Source organism: Rhincodon typus, chromosome 8 (assembly GCF_021869965.1).
Source record: "Rhincodon typus isolate 14 chromosome 8, sRhiTyp1.1, whole genome shotgun sequence".
Taxonomy (NCBI): Eukaryota; Metazoa; Chordata; class Chondrichthyes; order Orectolobiformes; family Rhincodontidae; genus Rhincodon; species Rhincodon typus.
Window position 1 is genome coordinate 712,668 of NC_063339.1, and position 6,000 is coordinate 718,667.

The 6,000-nt window shown below is 41.4% G+C and overlaps 1 protein-coding gene across 1 annotated transcript in view; it reads right to left on the minus strand.

Moving 5' to 3' along the window:
• LOC109923567 (feline leukemia virus subgroup C receptor-related protein 2-like) overlaps positions 1–6,000 on the minus strand; it is a 96,436-nt gene that overhangs the window by 74,386 nt on the left and 16,050 nt on the right. The gene's annotated exons all lie outside the window — the stretch shown is intronic.

The following is a 6,000-nucleotide window of genomic DNA, read 5'->3' on the forward strand; positions in this document are numbered from 1 at the left end:
CCTCATTGCCCAGAGGGCAGTTCGGAGTCAGCCACATTACTGTGGGTCTGGAATCACATGTAGGCCAGACCAGGTAAGGATGGCAGTTTCCTTCCCTAAAGGACATTAGTGAACCAGATGGGTTTTTATGACAATCGACAATGGATTCATGGTCATCATTAGATTCTGGATTCCAGGTATTTTATTGAATTCAAATTCCACCATCTGCCACAGCAGGATTTGAACCCAGGTCCCTGGATGTTATCTGGGCCTCTGGATTAATAGTCCAGCGATAATACCACTAGGCCATCGCCTTCCCATTACCAAAAGAGTACTGAACTTATTCTTGCTCATTCCCGCAGCTGTTTACCACCGTGGGGGCATTGTTGGCTCAAGGTGAGACCTCCACACCCCCATTTTGGAGGCAGTCCTGGAATTTTTTTTTTGTTGTTGGGGGGAGCTTCTGATGGACAAGAGGACCACTTGCATAGCACGAGCCTATGCAGCCAAAATTGACAGAATTCCCCTGGCTGCAGCTAAAACAGCGATGAGACAAAATGAGAGAACTGGCCATTAATTGGTCACTTAAGGACCTCAACTGGCCCGGGGCAGATGGGCTGCCAACGTCTCCCTCACAGTTCATTTGGGAGATAGGCCCAGGGCAAGCACATAGAGTGTAGGCAGAACACATTGCATCTTAAGAGCACCATCTTAAAATCCGTGGGGAGGGAATTGTAAAATTTTGTCCAATATTTCATACTTTCACTGTTAAAACAGTTACGTTGGGGAGGAATTGATTCACATTTCTTGTCTTTATTCTTAAGGTTTGCTAAGAGGGTAGGTTCAAAATACTTCCAAAATACAAATAAAACCACAAAGTCTGCAACCAGTTACAAATGCCTCAAGCTCAAACTGCACACGTAAGGACTCGATTGAGTCAATAAATAGAGAAATACAAAACAGGCCAGCAATGTATTTACAACCTTTCCTAGTGCATTACACAAGCCCTTATTTCAAAACCAGATCACTGCTCCTAAATCACCAATGAGATGGCTTCATGTCCTTAACTGGCAACTGGACAAGCAAGTGGACAGGTTTATGGTGTAGATTTACATCTAAGAGACTGAGGTTGGCCAACCAGGCAAAGTGAAGTTCAATGTGACAATGTTGTGGTGAAACAGAATGCAACACACTGACATAGTGCAAGCTATCAATTTCAGCTATCTATTAATGCAGAGGCAGCAGAAGAATCCAATCCCTGCTCACAAAAAAGGAAGAAAACTTTGTGAAGTGTTATCTCAGACTCGAGTCTTGAACATCCCAACTGCCAATTTTCAGACTGAGGATAAGGAGCAGGTGTCCATTCCACCTCTCAACAGGGATAGCATGAGTGGAGAGCCCAGCACAAGAGAAAATATGCTAAAAAAAGTTTTATCCTTAAAATAAGAAAGTACAGAGGTACAGGTCGGTGGTTGCTGTAAGTATGCTTTCTGTACATTAAATCTTACTGAACAGAAGGTGGCCCTTTGGCCCATCATGTCTGTTGTGTCCTGTTACAATGCACTGTGCTGGAAACTGGATCTTTATGCAGATAAACAACACTGTTCAGTTTGAGGTCCCTTAGCCTGATCAAATTGAACAGTTTCACTTGCCCTTGAATGACTGAAGAATACCTCCTACATTTGGCACGTTACATAGATACTTTACTCTCCTTTCCTTTCAAACATTGTGATCACTCACTGCTATGTCACGATGCCTACGTCTGTTACTGAAAACAATCAGGACAGAAATAAACACATGAATCTTCTTCATTCTTTAAATAAAAACATTGGGATACAGCACAGAAATAAACACATGTAATTACTAGGGAAAAGCACTGAAGACAGTTTTAAAACTAACAACATTATAATGGGTTCCTTGAATTTCTCGCTGAGTTAAATAACCTGGTGATGGGCAAATAAACAAGCATCTCTCAGAAAGGAGACAATGACTGATGATATGGGAGAAGGATGGAAAGTTTTTTTTAGAGAATTCCAGTCTATATAAAAAGACACTAGCTTGTTGTGAAATGTTATTGCTTTTCCTGATTTTCAGGCAGGCTCAGGCATATCTCCTGTTAGAAACAGGCATCAGCATCATTAGACAACCAACTGGCATAATTAAGTCTGGCACCTTTTACACTGCTCCTTGTATGGACTAGTGCCCCCCGACAGAAGCTCAAATCCAGAGGTGACTGTTTCTGGTGATATCTAGGAGTAAGGGTGTGTGGTTACGTTAATAGACGGTAATCCAGAGATCTGGGATAATCATCTAGGAAATTGACTTCAAAGTCCACTGTGGTCATTACAGAACTTGAATTCTCATTATGAAAATCTGGAATTAGTAACTTGTATGATGCTGGTGTATTGTCAAAAAATTCCAATGGGTTTTCCAGTCTGTTTAAGGAAGGAATCCTGCTGCCCTTACTCAGCCACTGGTTGGATGTTCTCTGAACTGACCTGAAATGACAGCTTTTGTATGAAACCTACCGGTAACAGTTCAAGAAGACAACATACGTCTGGCTTCAGGGCAACCAACGACAGGCAAATAAATCAGAGAAGGCCATGTCCCGAGAAAGAAAGACACTCAGCAGCAATCAGTCTGATCTGGGCAGATCTCTCTGAGACATTTCTGTGTCAGTTGCAGTATACCTTCCACTTGAATAGGTGTGAAAGTGCTGTTGGCCCAGCAGTGTTTCATGCTGCCTCTTGGTGTTGCTCCTTTATAGAACATAGAACAGAACATAGAACATAGAACAGTACAGCACAGTACAGGCCGTTCGGCCCACAATGTTGTGCCGATCTGTTATCTACTAAGATCAATCTACCCTGCATACCCTACATTTTACTATCCTCTATGTGCCTATCCAAGAGTCGCTTAAAAGTCTCTAAAGTATCTGACTCCACTACCACTGCCGGCAGCGCATTCCACACACCCACCACTCTCTGTGCAAAGGACCTACCTCTGCCATCTCCCCTATACTTTCTTCCAATCACCTTAAAATTATGCCCCCTTGAAATAGTCATTTCCGCCCTGGGAAAAAGTCTCTGGCTACCCACTCTATCTATGCCTCTCATCATCTTGTAAAATGTATGTTCCAGATCAAAATAATACTTTGCCTTGAACAGGGGGCCTGTAACAAATGCATCACACAGCCTTCCACCTTTAAGTGGGACGCCCACTGGGAACATATTCGACACTGACGTACTTGTTTGATCTTGCAATGGGTTGTGGCACAGCCCATTATTTGTTCCCCATCCGTAAACGAGCCACCCATTTTAATCCCAGTCACCATTACCTGGTCCATATCCTCAGAGGTTACAGAGCTACAGCTACAGATCCAACTTCCTTTTAAATGAATTGAGGGTTCCTGCCTCAACCACCAAACTGGGCAGTGAATTCCAAATATTCTCCATATTGTGGATGAAATGTTTTTCCTCATGTTCTCTCTAATCTTTCTACCAATCACCTTAAACTTGTATGCCCCCAGTAAATGACATCTCCATGAAGGGAAACAGGTCGTCCCTGTGCACTCTGTTCAAGCTCCTCAGTATTTTGTACGCCTTGATTAAGTCACTACTTACCTTCCCCTTTTTCAAAGGAAAATAACCCTAACCAATCCAATCTTTCCTCATAGCTGCCATTTTCCAAACCTGACAACATTCCTGTAAATCTCCTCTGTATTCTCTCCAAGGCAACTATATCCTTCCTGTGATTTGGCAACCAGAATGGTATGCAAAACTCCAACCAGTATCTGATATAGTTCCAGCATTCAACATCCCTGCTCTTATATTCATTGCCCCTCCCAATGAAGGAATGCAACCCATTTGGCACCTTTACCAACCTGCAACTGGGTGGCTCTTTCTCTAGGTCATTTCAGAGAGCAGTTATGAGTCAACCACACTGCTATTTGTCTGGAGTCACATGTAGGCCAGACCAGGTAAGGACAATAGATTTCCTCCCCTCAAGGGCATTAGTGATCCAGGTGGGAATTTACAACAAATCAGGGACTAGATCTCCATTAGACTGGCTTTTAATTCCTAAGTTTATCGGATTAAGATGTCTCAAAGATGGTATTTGAGGCCATGCCTCTAACCATTAGCCTGGGCTTCTGGATTTACCACACCATTACCATTACCACTACACCAGCACTTCCAGTTTCAGCCCTAATGTCCAGCACTGGCTGTAAAGCCAATTACTCCCATGTTTCAGATAGAGTTAACGTTAGGGTTCTCTTATTACTAGGCTTGAGGGCTGTGTATGGGCACACCTAACCTCATGTGAAATGAGGCACTGAATAATTGTTGCTGTTGATTGATTGTCTTAGAGACTGAATTGATAGATTTTACAGCTTGGACCATAAAATCGCTCTACATTGTTCTTATGACTAATGTTTAGTTTTAAACTAAAATCAATAAAGTACAAGGAACTATCTATCTGTCATTGATACAAAGAGCTATTTGCCAGCTCAAGTAAAACATGGTTGTGTGGCAAGGGAGGATTATAGGGTCATTTCACATAGTAAAAAAGCTGTCCTCATATTTTCCCTAGTGTGACATGAACGTACTCCTGTGGTATACCCAAGTGAGATAGGATGAAGATTTATCATTTATTCACATCAGAAAATATGTTAATAAAAATATACAGCTCCTTTAAAATGCAGTTAAGAGAACTCTGCCTTGTGTTAAACCCTATACTATCGTTGGCAGAACATTTAAACAAACTCTGCTTCATGTGGGCAATTGAGTTTGTGATTCATTCTGGATTGAGTAACTAGCCCCTTATAAATTTTACCATTTAAAATGAACGTGAATTTAATGAACCATTTCATCACTTCCTACCAGCACTCTTCCAGCTGCGTTGTGCGTCTGTAGAAACCAACACAGTAGTACTGTACTCCAGCTACCCGGCATCCGCTGTAAGAATCTGTTTGCTGAGTAAGATGACACTATCATTTTGTACAATATATGGATGTCCCAAATAGGCACTCAGGAGTTTGCAGTATAAATTGTAGTCATATCAATTCAATGAAAATAATGAAGTTACATTTCTTTTACAGGATTCTATGTGTACCAAATCTCTGGCTAAGACAGTGTGTAAGAACAGGCTGCAGCACCTACCAGTACTGCTTTGCAAGCAGCTGGCAAAAGGTGCACGAAAGGCCAGGACTCGCCCTTGGATTTCCTTCCATCCGTTTAGGGAAGCACCTTGTATCCACTCTGTATCTCCTCTGGATTGAACAATCAAGGTGGAGAAATTAGTGGGAAAACAAAGGTGCAAGCTACAATCCTTTCATTTCACAGCACAGCACACAGATACATCAACATGTCTAAGAGTGCTGCACAATCAATTCTGTTTTCTACATTGAACAACTAGGGTTGGTGGAAAGCTCATTGAGAAAAGATGATTGATCACAGAAGCTAAGGACACAAGAGTTTGCCCTGCAGACCCATTCAAACCATACATTAAATAAATTATCTTTAACAGGCATTCTGCTTTTTCTAAAACCATGGAATACACAACAGAAGTGAAGAACAGAAACGTAATGAAACATTTACATAAATATTAATTAAAATAGTTACACATTTCCACGTGCACAGAGCAACCTTGAAACATTATACATACCTTAAACTGACTTGCTATTGCAGATACATGATATTCTTAAAGATGTTTGTAACATTTTCGAAAATCAAAAATATATTTTCTTATTACTTCCAATAATTAGAATATGTTGTTTACTGATAACAATACTGCATACAACATCACATATTGCACCTCAATGTGCCAAACACCAGAACTGATAGATAAGGGAGATACTCCTGTTTAAAATCCTTTTCCCCCTTGATGCCAGGAGTTCACACAGACACACTGACGCACAGACACAGACACATACACACAGACACACACACAGACACACAAACAGAAAGACACACATACAGAAAGACACACAGACACACACACACACACACACACACACACACA